At 40.8% G+C, this 20,964-nt stretch overlaps 1 protein-coding gene across 1 annotated transcript in view; it reads left to right on the forward strand.

Moving 5' to 3' along the window:
- The window catches only part of LOC114879379, a 167,770-nt gene extending 147,533 nt beyond the window's left edge, over positions 1-20,237 (forward strand). Inside the window, exon 5 of the mRNA XM_046288683.1 lies at positions 20,168-20,237. The gene's annotated coding sequence lies outside the window, so the exon portion shown is untranslated. The remainder of the gene's footprint in view (positions 1-20,167) is intronic.
- Positions 20,238-20,964: the final 727 nt, after the last annotated feature.

Raw genomic sequence — 20,964 nt, forward strand, 5'->3', positions numbered from 1 at the left:
TCAGGAGTTTCTTTTTACTATTCGGGTCGCAGGACGTGAGATCGCGACGAATTACTAAGTTGCGACAATTATCAGAAGTGGGATTACCACGTGTGAAACCGTTCGCGAGTAATTGTGGGGTGACGAAAGAGGACGAACTGCCGGAAAGCTCGAAAACGTGCGAATATTGCTGTTCGTGGGTGTTGAGCCTATCTCGGTCGGCGTGCAGACAGGCGGAAACGCGGAGTACTGGGCTGCGTGAGGGTTTTTGGAAATATCGCGAGGCCGACGGGCGTAGTACTTGGATATTTTCATGATGATGGCCGACGAAGGACGAGATGGCGAGGAACGGCATTTTCGGGGCGTGGCGAGTGTGTTGCCGGAGTTTGATCCTGTTTCCAATGACCTTACCGTGGAGGACTGGATCGAGAAAATCGAGGAATACGGCGATCTGTATAATTGGGACGAAATAGCCATAAGACACTATGCTCTGTCGAAATTAACCGGTGTAGCGAGGAAATGGCGAGACAGCTTGCCACGTGTTGCGCGCTCGTGGGTACAATGGAAGGACTTACTGATAGAAAACTTCCCATCGGACGAGAGTATGGTGAGTGAAAAACTAAAAGCTCAAAATTACAAAAGAAGTCCTAATCAGGACATTGTAGAATATTATTACGAAAAGCTAACCAGATGCAACAAGGCGGGAATGGGTGATCGTGAGGCGATCGAATGGATCGTGGACGGGTTAAACAACACCCGATTTCGAGACTTTTTAGGCCCGTTAAGCCGCTACAAACGGCCGAGCGAACTTCTGGCAGATTTGCGGCGTTCAAATTTGAATTTCAAGGAGACCCCAACGGTAAACAGATCGACCCAACCCAGTGCGCAGTTGACGTGTTATACCTGTAAACAGACGGGACATACAACGCGTACCTGTTCAAGGGCAAGACCGGTGATAACGTGTTATAAGTGCGGCCAAAACGGACACATGTCGCGAGCGTGCCCGAGAGGTGTATCTCGAGATCAACAAAGAGCGCCAACACAACCTGCACAAGCGATGACAGCGACGACAGCGCAAGGAGAGGTCAACAAAGTTTTCCACATTACCGGCGACACGCACCAAAAATATTTTAAGGACGCCCTGCTGAACGATCGCCCGGTCAAGTGTTACGTTGACTTGGGGAGTAGTGTGGTGGCACTAAGACAGGACGTGGCTAATGAGCTTGGCTTGACTTACCACGAGACATTGTTGAACAGTTTTGTAGGGTATGGCGAGGGCCGAGTACAACCGGTGGGCGTGCTAACGGCAGTTATCAGCATTGACGGTGTTGCTGTACGGGCCGAAATACACGTGGTGCCAAAGGGAAGCCAGGCTGTGCCACTGCTGGTGGGACACCCTTATACGGAACATCCCGAGGTCGTCATTGTGAGCCGCAGCGGCGAGCTGAGGGTGATGACCACCACCGACAGGCTGGGAGGGGACGTACCCCAGCCTAACAAAAGGACCACATTCCGAGCGGGTAAGCGATACGTGATTCCAAATAATTATCTGGGTCATATCGTTGTAGCAAGTGACGTGCCGAACGGGGAGCTATGCGTCGAGGGTGGCCTACGGGAGATAGGTCCCATAATCCCTAGATGCATCGTCGCCACGGACGAGGAAGGACAGACCATCCTACCTGTCTTAAACGTAACTGGCCAACGAATGACGATCGAACCAGGCGACGCTGTCACCCGTGGGGAAGTCTGCGAGGAGGGAGTCTTCGCACGAGAGGTCAACGACGAGCCGATTGACAGGGACCAAGTCGACACGGACGTGGATGGAGAGGAAGCGGACGACCTACTGCGCGTGCTCAACGAAAACCGCGATCTCGTTGCTAAGACGTTGCGACAGTTAGGTAGAACAAGTAAGGCGGCAATGCGAATAGATCTTGCGACGGATAAACCCGTAGTTTATAGGCCATACCGCGTATCCTACCATGAGAGGCGACAAATAGGCGATATGATCGATGATTTGCAGACGGCGGATATTATAGAAGATAGTAACTCTCCTTTTGCCAGTCCGGTTTTGCTGGTCCGAAAGAAAAATGGCGAGATGCGAATGTGCATCGACTATCGCGCAATTAACAAAGCAACCGTCAAGGATAAGTATCCACTGCCGCGCGTGGACGATCAATTAGACAGACTGCGCGGGCAAAAGTACTACACGAGTATAGATTTATTCAGCGGTTACTATCAGGTGCCGGTAGAACCAGGTTCGCGGGAGAAAACGGCCTTTATAACGCCAGACGGTCATTATCAATTTAAACGAATGCCTTTTGGCCTATGTAACGCGCCCGCGGTGTTCCAACGAATGATAAATGCTATCTTGGGGTCTTTGCGTTATGACATAGCTATGGCATACTTGGATGATATCATTATACCGAGCATGACCGTAGAGGAGGGCTTGAATCGTTTAGTGAAAATTTTCGAAGTCCTTAGGGATGCGGGACTAACCATAAATCTAAAGAAATGTCATTTTCTTAAAGTAAGAGTAGAATACCTAGGGTTCGAAATCTCAATGTCGGGCATACAACCAAGCCAACGGAAACTAGAGAGCGTACGCGAATTCCCAACCCCGAGAGGTGTCCGGGACGTGCGTAGTTTCCTGGGGTTAGCTAGCTATTTTCGGCGGTTCGTTAAAAACTTTGCGGTTATCGCGAGTCCGTTAACCAACTTACTCCGCAAGGACGCAAAATTTTCCTGGGGGGATAAGCAAAACGGGGCTCTTGAACTAATCAAGACCGCGTTGACGTCGAAACCGCTCTTAGCGATATATGATCACGGCGCGGAGACAGAAGTCCATACGGATGCTTGTACGTTAGACCTAGGGGCAGCGTTGCTACAAAAACAGCCAGACGGGAAGTGGCACCCCGTGAGTTTTTATAGCCGGCGGACGACGCCCGAAGAAGCCAAATATCATTCGTATGAATTGGAAGCGTTGGCGATAGTATGCGCGCTTGAGAAGTTTCGAGTATATCTAATCGGGATTCACTTCATTATCAAAACCGATTGCAATAGCCTGAAAATGCTAGAGAGTAAGCGAGATTTAAGTCCGCGCATCGGGAGGTGGTTTGTTAGATTATCGGAGTTCGATTATAGCATTGAGTACCAAAAAGGCGAACAGAATAGTGTTGCAGACGCGTTGAGTAGAAATCCGGTAGGACCGCCCGAGAATACTGAAGTCGAAGGGCTGCCTGTCCTAGGAGTTCAGGTTAACACCGACTGGGTAGCGGCAATGCAGCGAGCAGATGCCGATATTTTACACGTTCGAGATAAGCTCGAGGCCGGCGACCAGAGCGTCCACCAGAAGTTTACAATGTATAACGCACGAGTTTATAAAGTGTCGAAAGGGCGATGGCGATTGTACGTGCCGTACGATTTGCGTTACGATATAGTGTCCGAAGCACACCGGTCAGTAGCACATTTGGGCATCGATAAAACGTTAGGGAAAGCTAAGGAAGAATACTATTTCCCAAAAATGCGAGATTTTGTCACCAGATATATAAACCGGTGCGTAACATGTCTGTATTCCAAGGTTCCCACGGGAAAGAAACCCGGGTTCTTACACCCATTAGATAAGGGCAGCGCTCCATTTCAAACTATCCACATTGACCATCTAGGACCGTTGCCGACGACGGAATGTAACAATAAGTACGTAGCTGCGATTGTATGCGGATACAGCAAATATGTAGTACTAAAGGGAATGGAAGATGTAGGGGTGAATTCTACTTTAATATTTATTCGAGATTTCATGTCGCATTACGGTAGGCCGGATCGTATTATCAGCGATCGAGGAACTGCGTTCACCGCGCGGGAGTTTGAGAAATTTTGTCAGGATCACGGGATCCAACACGTAAAAGTAGCCACAGGCACACCGCGTGCAAACGGGCAAGTCGAGCGGATAAATAGCGTCATACTAAACTGCCTAACCGCGATGACGCACGAAATCGATGGCGGAGACTGGGATAGGAAATTATACGATGTGCAATGGGGCATTAACAGCAGCAGGCATAAAACTACGCGAAAGACACCATACGAAATTGTTTTTAACTATAGAGCCCCGGGATGGCACGAAAGCGAGCTCACCCGAGAAACCCGAGAGGTCAACGCGCGATTTGGGGTAACAGAGGCAGGTGAAGATGTTACTGAGTTATTAAAGAAAAACGAAAATACGCTTAGCGAACAATTTAACAAGAAGCGAACCAAAGCGAGAGAATACCAAGTAGGCGACTTAGTCCTTATGAGGAGCGAGATACCTGCGTCGGGCGAGAGTCGCAAATTATCACCTAAGTATCGAGGGCCGTACGAAATTGAAAAGGTACTCGGGAACGATCGTTACGTTGTGCGAGACATCGAAGGCGAAAAACAGAGCGCTAGAGTTTACCAGGGTGTGGTAGCGGTAGACCGATTAAAATTTGTCGCGAGAGCAGGAGAGTACGCAAACCGTGCGCAGACGCGATCCCAAAAAACGCCCGAAGGGCGAGCCGCCGTAGAAAATGTACAGACCCGTTGTAATGAAAGCGAGCAAGGAGAAAAGTCCGTCGACGAGGACGTCGAATGAGCAGGATGGCCGAATGTAGTAATAAATAGGATGTTTGAATGGGAATGGAATGCGCGCCGAGTCAGTGAGAACGAATGGGAACGGAATGACAGGTACAAGGTATGGATGATTGGTTGAATGATGTGTGAAAGAGGAGCGAAACGAGAGCGAGTGAGTAGAGAGTATGTATATGTACGCAGGTAGAAGGGCAAGAGTAGCGAGAATGAGAACAAGAGCGAAAAGCGAGAGTGCGAATGAACAACGCGAGAAACTGTAATCGAATAAACGGGCATAATTATAAACGTCAGGAGTTTCTTTTTACTATTCGGGTCGCAGGACGTGAGATCGCGACGAATTATTAAGTTGCGACACGTGTAAACGCGTTTTTTTCTTAATACCATTACGATTCCTAATACAATTTTTAATCATTTGGAAGTGTAGCTGAAGAAATATACAATATTTAACCAATTGCCTTGGCCTCTTAAGATAGAGAAAAGCAGGATTCGCTATGCTTATCCGGCTAGACCCTTTTGGACAATGTTTTGAGGCAGGTCATATGCGTTCTGTCAGCACGTTTCCCCTTCTTAAGGAAAGGTCCTCCAAGTCGGGGTGTTATAAAGAAGACGGTCAGTACAAGTCAGGTCAGTTTCCTGCGAGTCGTTGAAGTTTGTATTTCGCTTTGTGTGTCATGCAGTATTAGCTATTTGCTGTTTGTTGGATTTTGATTATTCAAAAAGAGCGTAAGTAAATAAAGTGATTATTATTTCGTTGTTATTATTTTTTAATATATTTTCATTACTTTCTGAAAATCTTTCATAGAATATTGATTCTTTTAATAATTTAGATTCCGTTTCTGTTTATAATGTTTCCAATGTTGATTTCTGTATAATTGAACATGTACAAATTCTTATTTTAGCTGCTGCTGAAACGGCAAACATTGCCGATAATAAAAGGACAACAGAGGTGTCAATCCAAAATTGGTTAAGAAGAGCTTACGATAGAAAAAATGTTCTTCCGAAACAATTTTGAATGAATACTTTGTATATTTTGAATAAAATATTATTATACTAAAAACGATTGTATTTTAATTAAACAGCATTTATAAGACATCTGTAGGGCATATGTAAGATATCTTTAGGGCATTCATAAGACATCTTTAAAACGTCTGTAAAGCATCTGTCGGATATCGGTACGACATCTTTAAGACATCCCGTTTTCTAACATAGGATGTTAACAGGACGTATTTCAGGCATTCGCAGGACTTTTCAGATATTCGTAAGATATCCTCAATATCTGGAACAGATATCTTTAAGGTATTTTAAGGACGTTTCTGTGACGTTTGTATGACATCTTTAAGACAACCTGTTTTCTAACATAGGATATTTACAGGACGTATTTCAGGCATTCGCAGGATTTTTCAGATATTCGTAAGATATCCTCAATATCTGGAACAGATATCTTTAAGATGTTTTAACGATGTTTCTGTGCTATCTGGGGCGATTCGCACTCCCGTCCTCTACGACTAGAACAATTTTAAATATTAAAACAGTAAACCGTTTACCTTACTATGCGGGTTCGGTGATGCTCTAATCCCATGCGGATCACTCTTTGAAATCGTACAGGGTTGGTAGGCATGGAAATATGACGCATGAAAATGTTTAGTAGTTTGAAAGAACGAAACAGTTTATGTGATGACTGATCGTATAATTCAAAAAAAAGAATAAGTAACAGAAAGATCAGTACAGCAAAATCATAACAATAATATAATAAAATAGTAATGAAGTAACAAAATATTAGTGTAAAACAAAATATATCAAGCAGATGACATAAGAGAATTTTTTATTATCGTACGATTTCTATTCGCAAACGTTAGTAAATTGAGAGATTTGATTCGATTGCTTGGTTTGTTTCTTTAAGTCGATCGATAATGAGACCTTACAAATTAATACATGGATCCATACGACAATGCAGGATAGAAAATGGAAAAAAATACATGTATTTATACCTCGTTAGAACGAGGGAACGACCTAAATGGAAAGTGTTCCCAAACTAAAGGCCTTATAGATTGCCCTTTTTCCTGTTTTCAAAATCTAAATTGTCGCAATGGAAAAATTAGAAGCAGACAAACTCATCGTAATCAGATGTTATAAATTATACGTATATGGACGCGTTGAATATTTTTGATGTTTGTTGCCTAGAATCTGGAAAACAAGAAGAATCAAAAGGCTGCTGCACATACACTTGCAGGTATAAGAATCAGCCGGCCAGGAGAATTCGAAAATCCCGTAGAATTTTGTTTCACGAATACATCAGTTACAATTTGTAATCGCTGTAGTAGTGTTGTTTGTATAAAACGTGGTGTCAGGAACATTTATGTTTTAATCATTTTCTAGTCGAGTATCATTATTACAATCATTACACTGAATAAAGTAATAATTTTATTATTTTCAGCTTTTCAGAAAATTGCAGGAGCCAGCGGTCACACCAGCTGTTTTCAGAGCTCCCATATCTTTGTAAACGTGGAACAACTTGGTTTTAGTTGCCAAAAATTTGAAACAATTCGGGTGCAATAGCACCGCCGGCTGATTCTTATACAGTGTGATTCTCTCGCTACGCAAGACAAAAGCCGTGCCGCTCAATCAAACCCTGCTATTTTTGCGGGTAAAGAGACACAGGGACCATATCGCCGGACCCAAGACTGCTCTGTGTGCGTTTATGGCTGAGACGAAGGCAAGAAACGGAACAGTAGGGGTTCCATTGTGCGGCACGGCTTTTGTCATTTTTACCTTACCCAAAACAAAGTTGTTAGGTTAACTGTAATACCGTTACCAGTAAAAACGTAGGAGTTTTATATCTGTTTGATTATATGCATTTAAGGACTAATAAGCTAACTATATTTACAATGTAAAAATGAAAATTCCATTTTATCCGTATTTTGTACCTGCGAGTATACTTTTCATATCGCAATTTGCAGGGAGATAAATACACCAACTTTTGAACGGAAAGATTAACAAAAAAGTCCCATTTTTTAATATATTATTTAAACAAATGCGAATTTTTGAAATCCATTTCCATATTTGGATTCCTCATAAAAGAATACATAATCTTGTAATTTACACTATCCCTCTAGCTCTGCTGGTTTCAGAGATATTCGACCAAATATGATTCTCACCCTCCACTTTGGGGGCTATTTTCACCCCCTTAACATGAATGTCGGCAGCTACAAAAAAATACGTACAAATATTTTTTCGAGATCTATATTATACATAAGTTTCATCAAAATCGGAAATTGTCACTTCGGGATGGTCCCTTGTAAGTTTTTCTAACTTTAATTCAAATATTTGGCAAGATTTCAGTTACCAGAGAGATTTACATGAAATTCGTACAATGGTTGTTTATTGCCCTTCACTTCCCATGTTCGAACGATTCTCGAACATTTGTCGTTACTTGGTCGTTATACGCAGTGGTTATCAAACGCTTTCTTCATACCATTTCGTCATTCACTTATTCATACCCATTCATACCTATATCATACATGCATATACATACATTACGCGATCGGGTCCGACTGGCGCATAAATAAGAGAAGGATGGTATCCAGGTACAAACATGTAAAACCATGATTGTTTTGCCTTCTGCGTGGTTATGATGGAAAACAAGTTCCAAATGCGTAGCACTGACTAACCACATTTCGACGGTGTTTATGGTACCTCTCATCTAGCAGAACCAAGTTTTTCTATCGCTTGTAACTATGCAGTTCGTTTGAGTGCGATGACGATTTTAAAGAAGGATATAAATACTGATTGAAATAAGAGAATACCGAAATACTGTTAACCGCTGAATTTGCAATACTAAAACCCTTCTTTGTATTCCTCGGCGAGAAATTTTCAAAATTTTGAAAAATAATGTCACTGGGATGTGACAAATCCTCCCTCCTTAAAATCATTGCCATTCTCTGTAATGGGGAGGAACGAGTGCGTTGCGCAGTTTGCGCATGCCTCAATGCGACTCGCCCTTCTACAATTGAAACTACCAAAAGTTGATACACGCGGTCGTGGAAAATCCGTAGGAACATATTCGCGTAATGTCGCGGCTGGTTATAATAGGTCACGTACTGTAGAAGACCGACCGGATTGTCACACCTGATAGGTCGATGTTCGCCAAATAAGTGCAACCACGCACGGCTATTGTCAGCACCTGTGGCCGCAAATTCGCCGTAACGCTACGGTCGTCGAGATGCAGGTCGGTGATGGTATGGGTCCAAGCTTTGGACTGCCCAGTGGGGTGCCTCGGTGGTGATCTTCTTTCCCTCCCAACCATCTGGCTAGCGCCAGTATCCAGACACCGATTCGCACCATAGGATGCGAAGGCCCCTGTTCTCCATGCTCTACAGGCCCACTTAATCCAGCTCCTATCCGCGAAGTTTATATGTCGAGCAATCTTCGCGATTACTTCAACCGGCAGTGGCGGTGAATGGCGAACCTCCAGTTCCGGAACGGGTTAACTCGAGGTCTTGGGCGAATCAAGTTGCTCTCCTGCCAAGGGTTAGCAACCTCCACCTTGATTGGGCCACAAAGATGCCGTTCGGAGCCTTGCAGACAGCCCCAGCGGTGACATGTGCCAATCCCTCCTCCTCGTGATGTGGCCCGGGCACCGGTTTACCGGTGGCAAACGGGGCTCTGGCTGTGGACGTTAAGCGCCTGGTGGGATGAGCTGAGACCACGCAGGTAAGCTTGGTAAAGTAGGCGCGTCCTAGAGCAAAACTCCTTACACGCCGACGAAGAGTTTGGTGTTGTGTCTTCGCCCCGTGCGATGATTGGTTCGCCATGAGCGGAATTGCTCCGGCCCGTCGCCCGTTGGTATGGAGGTGACGCTGGAGGTAGGTAAATCTAACGCTAACCTTTAACACCGCCGGTATAAGCAAAAAGCTTCGGAACAGCAGAGCGGGTTTCCCAACCCCACAAGGCTCTTCATTGACAATAACCTCCACCTTGATTCTTCGGTTATCGAAGATCGGCTTCTGCCCGGCTGCCCACGTGCACGCCTCCGCCGCTCGGAGGCCGGATGGGAACGTTACGTACCCGAACGTCTTAGTCGCCCGATGAATGACTATGGCGTGTTCCGGTTGGTGGTTCTTGAAAAGTTTGAGGAGCTCCTTAGTCCTTGTATAAGGCGCCAGGTTGGCCACAAAGAGGCCCCTTCCTCAGTTTTCTTCTTTTGTGTTTCAATACGAGGCCATCGCTGTTGCGCAGAAATACTTAGATAATTATCACGCAATTAATAAATGAGAAGTTCTCAATTCGAAAGTTGATGTGTCGATCGTTCGGTCCGCTCCTGTAAATAGTTTAACAGTTGCTAATATCGCAATGGGCCAGTCGGCCTTTTCACGCAGCGCCTTGTTATCCCTTCGTCGAACAATTCAACACTATTCGCGGGTGGAAGGTCAACTGTGCATTGTATTCAAATTTTTCCTGATTTCCAGAATTTCAAGTTATCTATATGTTTAGTAAAGAGATTGCCTACTTCGTCTCTCGGTATGACATTATGCTTCGGAGTAAATTTAACTATTTCATACGGGCCGTGATACCGTTTGCCAAACTTTCCTTTGCGCGGCTCGACCAGGACGTATGCCATGTCCCCCACTTGACCTTTTAAAGGATGTGCTATTGCATCATAGTAAGATTTTGATTGGATTTTTGCCTTAGTCAAATTTTTGCTTGCCATTGCCTGCATTTCGTAGAGACGATTGTTTAGGTCTCGAATATAATCATCATATGTTGATAAATCATCACTTGCAGGAAACGAGGTAGGACAGCATGCACGCCTCCCATAAATAAGTTCGAAAGTGGTTTTACTTCCTTCGTGCACGGATGTGTTGTAAGCAAAACTTGCGAATGGAACAAGTCTGTCCCAATCGTCAAAATCTCCTAAATAATGTGTGATATAATCGACTAGAACTATCGAGCTACGCTCCAACGAGCCATTAGTTTGTGGACGGTAACCGGAATTTTGAACAGTTTAGCCAGCATGGAAAGAATTGTATTCACAAAGCTTGTTCCTCTATGTATTTATTAGGCATTAGAGTTACTATAGTCACCGACTGTAGTGCTGTTAGAGCTACCGGCAGTAAAAAGGACATTCAACCTCGAGTTGCCCGATGGTGGGTGTACCTGCAAGACTTTGATTTTGAGATATTTTACTGTCCGGGTGCGTTGGTATCTCATGTAGATTATTTAAGCCGAAATCCGATGGAATGCAATGCGATTGACATTATTGAGAAGGAGTGGATTAAGGCTGCACAGATGCAGGATTCAGATATAGAGGTTATACGGAAAATTCTTGAAGCAGGAAGTGTACAGCCGGACACTAAACAATACTTTGAAAAATATATGTTAAAGATGGGTGTGGTTTTCTGTAAAACTGACAAGGGGAACAAATGGTTAGTACGACGAATGTCTCGGTTTAATGTGGTGAAGTTGTGTCATGATGACCAGGGCCATTTTGCTCTTGAGTTAACATTAGAAAAAGTAAGGGAGAACTACTGGTTCAAGGGAATGCGAAGATTTGTCTGAAAATACGTGAGGTCATGTTTAAACTGCCTCTGTCATAAGTCTACTGGTGGTCGAAAGCCGGGTTTAGTGCATCCCATCGAAAAGGTGGCCATCCCATTCCATACAATCCACCTAGATCATGTTGGGCCGTTCATACGCAGTAAACGTAAAAACACGCATATACATACTTACCATAGTAGATGGTTTTACAAAGTTTTGTATATTGAAGCCTGTCAGAAATACGTCTACCAAGGCGGTAATAAAAGAACTTGAACAGTTGTTCGCAATACAGTAAAACTTGGATATATGCAACAAACATTGGGACCCAGACGTTGCATATATCCAGCCGAGGTGTCGAAACTCGGGTTACATGCGACGACCAGCCAAGCGTGAACGTAGAAAGGGATAGACAGTGGCGGAAAGAGAGAGGTCCGATGATCAAAGGAAAGAGCCGAACCGTATCGGTGTGACTAATGCTAATTGAATCAAAAAACTTTTTTATTTTTGACTTTTTTTTAGTGAAACTTTTACTAGCGCATTGGTGAAATTTTTCGGATTAAAATGATACCAAATACGATATAGTTTGAATGGGGCGAGGTTTGTTATGGGGCGCTGTGAAAAATCCAGGCGGGCAGCAGTCAAATCTTAGCGAAAAGGGACAATCTCAACATTCAGAATGAGAGAAGGACAGCATGACTGTAGTGCGTCTCACTCAGAGTTCCGGCGATGTTGCCTTTTTTGCTTGCCTTCGCAGCACAGTTCGAGTGACGTAATCAAGCTAACGCTTGATTCTGACTACAATTCCAAATCGGCAGCCTTTCTACTTAGACGCCACCTTATAACTACTAGCTGAACTAAATTTGTCACGTGACTTGCTCTGTAGTATCCAGATAATGGCGAAACTCGTCTGTGAGAATGTAATCGCGACTTTTCGCTTTTCGTCCTTATATGAGAATATTTGAGGCTGGGTGAGGGCTCATTCGAAAGAGAAAGGTTCAATGCAGCACGCTCTGGTCATCATTTGAGTCATAAAACTGTTTTAGTGACCTAAAAATACCTTTGATTCTGCGGATGTATTTTCTCGATTTTTCCTCTACTTTGGACACTCATATTATTAGATATTAACAAAATATCGTTCAATCATGACCAGAGCGTGCTGCATTGAACCTTCCTCTTTCGAATGAGCCCTCACCCAGCCTCAAATACTCTCATATAAGGACGAAAAGCGAAAAGTCCCGGACTCCTTTTTAGGCCCATTTTTGCCGGTAATGTCACCTCGCTGCATTACCCGTGTCTACCCCCTTAAGGGACACTTTTTAAGGGATACATAAAAACTAATTACGTCATCATTGTGGGTGCTTCGACTACTTTTTCTTTGATTACTTTCTTTGTAAAAATTTACTGCGCATGTCTATCTCTTACGATTTAGAGCTGTGTAAGGGTCAACGTTTCCATAAGATAATAGCGGATCCTGCGCAACAAATTGTCTAACAAATCAAATTGATGCATTTTTGAAAGTGAGGGACACTTTTTAAAGGATACATAAAAACTAATTACGTCATCATTGAAAGTGCTGCAGCTGCTTTTTCTTTGATTACTTTCTCTGTAAAAATTTACTGCGCATGTCTATCTCTTACGGTTTAGGACTGCGGAGGGGGTCAAGGTTTTCATGAGATAATCGCGGATCCTGCGCAACAAATTTTCCAACAAATCAATTTGATGCATTTTTACAACACAATGTAGTGTACAACGAAGTTTTTAATTAAAAGTTTCATTTGGTTTAATATCATGGAATTGGAGCTTGGGGTGGATGGTGGGCAAAGTCAAATATTTTAACTGATTTATACTACAGGTAGCCCTCCTATAACACGGTAGATAGGTTCCTAGAAAATGCCGTGTTGTGTGAAATGGTGTTATATGAGACCCAGTGCTAATACAAAAAGGGGGGTTACGTTCCGAGAACTTATTAAAAACAAACATTTTTTTTTTAATTCTATATAAGCAACTTAATTTTTATTAAAAATATAACACAAAACGAAAAAAAAAACAAAAAATATTATTTTCATTTAATGTATCCTTGTAACACCAGTAAAAAAGAAGCTTCGCGAAAGCGACACAGTCTGGAAACGTCCAGACAATTTCGGAAAGTCGATGATAGAGCATCGCGGGAGGCAGGGACGCGAGGCGTGAGCAAAGCCGCGAGGCGTGAGCGGAGACGCGGGACGCGAGCGCGGAAAACGCCAAATTCATTCCTGACGACGAGATCGTTGATTTCGGCGACCGCGGATAGCAACGAGCGGATATAAATTAAGGGCTCGCGACTGCCTCCGTCTATTTCGCCTGCTGTTAACAGAGAGAAAGGACGAGGTAAGACCATCGGCCGCTCTTGGTCAGCAGGTTAGGGACTCCGGCAGGAGAGTACGGCGACAATACCTGGACGCCTGCCGGAGAAGAGAGAAAGAGAGAAAGATCCCGGTAGGAGAGTTCGGCGACAATACCTGGACGCCTACCGGAAGAAGGGAGAGTACGGGAGACCTGTTCCTGGACGCTCGACCGACACGGAGAGTACGGCGATAATACCCGGACGCCTGTCGGTCGAGAGAGTACAGAGCACCTCCTGGACGCCCTAGTAGAATTAGTTTTCCTAAAACGCCCGTTCGATATGGAGAGTTCGGCGATAATACCTGGACGCCTATCGAACGGGAAGAGTATAAACACGTCTGAATGTTTTTTGTACAAATAAATAAATAAAGAAAATGTATCCTACACCTTGTAACCTCACCTAATCCAAATAAATCCTGTCTTTCAACAGATTTCCTTGTATTTCAATTAACAATGGCTACATCCTTAATTTATTAAAATTCTTCCTCGTCACTACTTATAATGAGACGGCAAGTCTCGCCGCGGATGGCGTATAAACTGTGCATGACGCTTTCCGCTATAACATCGGAATAGAGTTATAAATGAGTAAATTATAATTTATTTATATATTTTCATGTAAAGGCACTATAGTTCATTATTCCTTTCCGTTATTATTAGTTATTAAATATGTTAAACAAAAATCATGTTATCCAGTACTGTAGAAGTGCAGTGTTGTACAAAGATTTTCTCAATTTTCTTATCGTGTTAGAGCGAAACAGTGCTATAGGTTGCAGTGCTATACGAGGGTTCCCGCAATTTATCCTATCGTGTTAGAGCGAAATCGTGTTATAGGATGCCGTGTTGTAGGAGGGTTACCTGTATAACTGATTAATTCTCCGTGCATAGCACGCGGCGTTCCACTAGTACATGTAATATCGAATTAACTTTGGTTATTGCAATTTCGATCGCTTGAGGGATGTTTTATATTTTATTTTCCGAAGGATCCGCGGAATGCCCAGGCTTGTTATAGGCAAAGTAAAAACATATAAAATAAGTTAATTTATGAAGAAGCAATAAAAGAAAAGAACAATAAAAAAATAGAAACAAATTGTAAATGTAAAATAAAATCAAAACAAAAAAAGGCAAGTAGACTCAAAAACATAAAATAAGATCAAAAACATTCGATGAATTGTCTCATTCGATGAAATGTGCGTTCGATGGAAAGGCATTTGGTGAATCGGTATACGGTGAAATGTCCATTCGGTGAATTGTCATTCCATGAATTGGTATTCGATAAACGGTCCGTAAACCATCTGAAAATGTCTATTATCAAAGTATGCCAGGACTGTGTATGGATCGGTTCCTGTATATGGATATTCATATGTGTAATGAGGATATGGACAATACGGTGGTGCGTACTGTGGGTAGTAATGGTATGGTTGTATAGGCAGTTGTATAGGTTGCGATTGGTCTAGTGCTGATTGGAGTGTTCTCACTGGACTTGGTGTTCTATTGTAAAGTGCTGTGTAACGGTGTGATGGTCCCGACTGTCTACTAGGTGAATATGTATCGTGACGAGAGTATGAATGATCAAAATACCTATTCGGACTATTGTTGTAACGCGATCGGTATTCGCAGTCTCTGTTTTCTCGACGGTAGTCAGGATCATAAGCCGGTCTGTACAATTCATACGGCGGAATAGGTCGGTCTCGCGATCGTGCTTCAAGCCTAAGTGCTACCTCCAAAGCCTGTTCCAATTTTCGCGGGTCTCGCGCTTCTACGGCCCTTGCTAATTCGTCGGGGAGTCCGCGGATAAATGCGTTGAGGGCTGTCGCTAATACAGGTTCTAACATGTCCATGACTCGTCCCCGATACTCAGTTCTTAAAACATCTTCAATTTCTATTAACAAAGCTTTAATGCGGTCGTAGAAGGCGTAAACCGACTCATCACGTCTTATGCGAATGCTAGCAAGTTTATAATAATAGTCGTTGTATGTTCTTCCGGACGTAAACCGACGTTTAAGGTGTTGAATTAATTCAGTTACTGAGTCGAATTGTAACCCGTATACGCTATCGCGAGCCTCCCCCCTTAATTTCGAAACTACTACTCGGGCAAAACCTCTCCTGGCTGAAACAGGTAGGCATTCCTCGTTAGACTGTAGTTCTGTGATGAAGTCTTTTAACGATATATTAGTCCCGTCGAAATACGGTATATGTAGAGCGGCTTGCTGTATGGCGAAACTCTCGATTATCGAAGCAGTTAATAATGAATCGTTTTCAGTGGCACTCACGCTAGGAGCTGCGTCGTACGGCATGTGAGACATATTGAAAAATTATAACACTGTACCAATATAAACAAAAAAATACATAATATATATATGAGAAAATTCTGAAAACAATAAATGCACATAAATTCAAAATAATATTTCAAACAAAATAAATCATTCAATAAACCAAATAAATGAATAGCAAGAATAAATAATAATATACTCACGAACAAATAATATTTAAATAATGAATAATATGATAATAGAAAATAATAGTGAAAAATAAGATAAATAAATAAATAAATTCAAAATTAAACGAATAAATATATGAATAAGTAAATGTAAATTACAATGACAATAATAAACCAATTAACACAATAAAATATAGCACAAATATAATATCAAATTACACATATATAATATCATGAAATTTTAATTTATTTGTTGGCATGTATGCACGGCAAAGTGTGGCAAAAGGGGTATCTAATAATTGCTTGTCGGAACCACGAATAGCCTTGATCGTGGATCGAATACCAATGTCTGTGTTTCGATACTTTGAAAAATTAATATTTTTCCGCCGTCGCGGATCGACAGCGAGGCGTTGATATTCCCGAAAAAGAAAATATTTCAAAAGAAAAATTACCTTACACAATGAAATAACATGCAATAACAATGGGATAGTTCCGAGACCGGAGGTCTTCTAGATCGCCCCTTTTTCCTGCTCCAATCAAGATTGCAGTCATAAAAGAGAGAAATAGACAACTCACCGCATACAATTAATTATTAATATATATGAACGATTTGCGCTTGCTGTCTGTTTTTGTCTGTTTGGTCTAAAATCTGGAGATAAGGAGAAATGAACCTTCTGCTGCACACGCACTTGTCGTGCGATCACGAGTTATTGTATTATTATATACGGATTAAAACGAGCTAAACGAATGTTAAACGCGAACGGAATAATTATACGAATTGACGAATCATACGCGAACGGAGAATTTAACTATACGCGAACAAAGAAAAATCTGTTTCAAAATCGTCACGCACCTTGCGATTGTTCGACGAAGAGTGAAATTTCGGGAGCGCGAGCCGGACCTTAAGAGTCTCGGCCCGCGATCGGTGTCCTGCGTGGGGACATCCTTTGCTAATCTGGGTACGTGACTGACGTGAGCATGGCTCACCCCGTGATTGGTTGACGGTGAGGTGCTATACGGACTTCCTTCTCCTTGTCTTCTTATTCTCGCTCTCTATCGCTGGTGTTGTCTATTCTTTCTATTAGCCCAACGGTTTTTCTACGCAGCTAAGAATTCCGTGGAATGTTCCAAGTTTGAATTTATTTAATTATACAGACTTTGTAGAATTCGGCTGTACTTTCGAAAAGCTCCCATCGTCAAATCGATGAGCTACTAACTTAAAATGTTTCCTATCGTGCATAGAGAACGTTGGAAGTGGTCACACGTTGTACAAGTGTAGAAATTTTGTGCTATTTTTAAAAATATGTTGCAGTTACGGCTACGGTAATAAGTCTATAACGCTAGATCCGAGGCCCTTGAGAAGCCAGGCCTGATCGGACACTTACAGGATTGCCTCGTAATAAGCAACACGCTCGGGTCTGGCCTGTTGCTTATTATGGATCAGGTAGGCTATTCGGCTCGACTTTGTTTTCGAAACGGGACGATAGAGAACATGAGAAACGAGTGAGAGATCCCAGGTAGCGACAAATCATAAAGTGATCGGCCGAGCAGGGATGTTATTTTTTGAACAAGGATAGAATATAGCATGCCCTCTCATTCTCGCACTATTTCGCTTATTTCAAGGCAAATATGCTAGACTGAGAAAGCATTATATGTATTCCATCCTACTTATACTAACCGATGTCACTGCTCAGTCGAGTGTGACAATATATTACCCACAACATCGGCTTCTCGCTTTCACGGACCTCTCACTCATTTCTCGGACCTTTCACTTTGCGGGCGACATTAAACGAAAAGTTGGGGATAGAGATTTGCTTATTTCGAGCCAGATAACTATTGCTTATTACGGATCCATACTACACTAAGAAACATCGGGGAGTGATACACTCCGATTTTGTTGAAACTTTGTATAAATATTTATTGGCTTTATTCATGAGATAGCTGTAATTTATTCATGAGATAGCGTCCGTACCCGTTTTTCACTTTGAGGGAGATATCAACCCGTTTATCCGAACTGCATTTTCTACATATGTATCTGCTTATAAGTAGCTATGTGAACCTGGCATCCGACTTTTAAAAAATTAACTTTTCTTTCGGAAAATGGTAGTATATTGTTTTTTTTTATTTCATTGTAGTAAAAAAATTTTTGGAAGTTGAATAGTTTAAAACTTACAGCCGATTGTTTATACTCCGAAGAGGTAACTTTCTCAATTTTCAATATTGTTTGTAGTGAAAAAAGTTTCGTTTGTAGTTGAATAGTTTAAAAGTTATAGGTGATTGTTTATACTGATCAGCCAACTTCGTCAATTTTTAATATTTTTCAAATCCGTTTTTTCCATGTGAAGGGAATCGTTTGTAGTTGTTTGTAGTGGTTTTCCTTTCGTTTGTAGTTGAATAGTTTAAATGTTGTAGGCGATTATTTATATGCCTAAGACCCATGCTTTTTTGAGGTATAAAATTTATACAAATTTAATTGTGTGGGTATTTAAGTAACTGTATTCGTATGAATATTGTAACTGAAAAAGGTATTTTGCGTTGTCATATATCATGAAAAGCTTTCGCGCTGCGTAATGAATCTCTGTATTGTTGACCGTAGTGGAAATATGACGAAATGAAATATATTTGGTCTTTTCTAATCTCGAAACAACAGCGAGAAAGAAGAAGCGTACACCACATAGGTGTGGGTACTGGAATAATAAATAAACTGAAATAAAATAATTTGTAACAAAAGTACAACCGAGTTCTAAATGCACTAAATAATATGAAATACTTTCTATTTCCTAATGTAATAATTTCTATTTCATTTATACCAACATTCCAGTACTGTTAATAATAAAACCTATTTAATCGTTAAATAGTATACTAAATACATTTCAATCTTTTCGGAGGAGGTGCAAAATTAAAAATAGTCGAATAAATGATGCTGCAAATAACGTTTTAATCGCGGTATGGCGAAGTTGGTAATTAATAATAATGCATTTTGTTAATGTAGAATGAGGTTTTATTAATAATTGTCACGTAATTGTGGAAACGAAATTTTAGAGGGATGAGCGGAATTGGTAGGATATCGTAAGGTGATTTATTGTTGTTATTGGTTAATTGATAAAAGAGAACAATGTGAATAATATTTTTTTTTCATATTTTTATTTTTTGTTTAACGTCGTAAGTGTGATAACATGTAGGGTTAAAATAAAATTTGGATTATGTATGTATGTATATATGAAAAGGTAACTTACATAACTAAATAAAACTAAAATACATACTAAGTAAAATAGGAAGGGTGATTATACATACAGACAATGATTAATTTGAAATGATTTTATTTCGTATTAACAGAAAGAAATTAAAAAAAACGAGGAACGCCGTGGAAACACGGACGCTAAAAGTTAAGATCAGAAAATTTATTTCAAAAATTTAAATTGTTAATATATTATTTAAATAAATAACTATTAACTAACACACAGTTTAGGGAAAGAAGAGTTCATACTTTTCTGAGAGCTGTTTCTTGTATGAGAAACGTGGCGGGTCGACGAGGCGCAACGTATTCCCCTATAGGTCAGTTAGGTTGAGCGTCTCTAACGTTCAGCCTGGCTTTGCCTTATGAAAGGGCGTTGCATTGGTTTTATTTTTTTTTAACTATGATGTACCAATCCGACACTCTTGAAACTTTTACAGATAATAGTTAAATAGTAAAGGATTATTCTTAATTTTTTCGATGGGTGTCACTCAAGGAATTGTTTATAAAAATCAGTTTCAAAAATTTATTTATTAATTTTCAACCCTTAATCATCGGATAAAAATTTTGAAAAAAAAAAATGAAATACAGCTAATGAATACCTACTATTTGCACTTTAATGTGTTCAAATATCTTAAATAGTTTCCGAGAAAAAAAATAGTAAAGTTTTGGGGTTTTACCCTCATATCTCCCTTATCAGATGGGGTAGGGGGTTGAAATTGCACACAATTGTTGTTTAGGCAAAATGCATTATGTGGTATAAGTATCAACTGAAATTGTTGCTGGGGCCGATTCACTATGCTTAAAAAAACTGTACGTACAGGAGCAAAACGGTTTGCACATTCGTAATCAGTGTACAAAACACTATAACAATCACCTACTGGGAATCGGAACACAAAAAAAGGTTCAAATTTGTTAGACAGTGCGTCCCTTTGCGTCAGAAATAAAAAATTAATTCTAAACTACATGACCTATGTAACTGTTGAAATTTTACATTACAGAAAGAGGAACGGCTGCCGGAACCAGGCGCAGTAATCCCTACCGTGGAAGATGGCCGCGAGGCGGCAGAAGAGGCGATCGCGGAAAGAATTTTATTTCTTTCTGTTAATACGAAATAAAATCATTTCAAATTAATCATTGTTAGTATGTATAATATCCCTTCCTATTTTATTTAGTATGTATTTTAGTTTTATTTAGTTATGTAAGTTACCTTTTCATATATACATACATACATAATCCAAATTTTATTTTAACCCTACATGTTATCAAAATTAAACAAAAAATAAAAATATAAAAAAAAAATATTATTCACATTGTTTTCTTTTATCAATTAACCAATAACAACAATAAATCACCTTACGATATCCTACCAATTCCGCTCATCCCTCTAAAATTTCGTTTCCACAATTACGTGACAATTATTAATAAAAGCTCTTTCTACATTAACAAAATGCATTATTATTAATTACCAACTTCGCCATACCGCGATTAAAACGTTATTTGCAGCATCATTTATTCGACTATTTTTAATTTTGCACCTCCTCCGAAAAGATTGAAATGTATTTAGTATACTATTTAACGATTAAATAGGTTTTATTATTAACAGTACTGGAATGTTGGTATAAATGAAATAGAAATTATTACATTAGGAAATAGAAAGTATTTCATATTATTTAGTGCATTTAGAACTCGGTTGTACTTTTGTTACAAATTATTTTATTTCAGTTTATTTATTATTCCAGTACCCACACCTATGTGGTGTACGCTTCTTCTTTCTCGCTGTTGTTTCGAGATTAGA

Source organism: Osmia bicornis, chromosome 14 (genome assembly GCF_907164935.1).
Source record: "Osmia bicornis bicornis chromosome 14, iOsmBic2.1, whole genome shotgun sequence".
Taxonomy (NCBI): domain Eukaryota; kingdom Metazoa; phylum Arthropoda; class Insecta; order Hymenoptera; family Megachilidae; genus Osmia; species Osmia bicornis.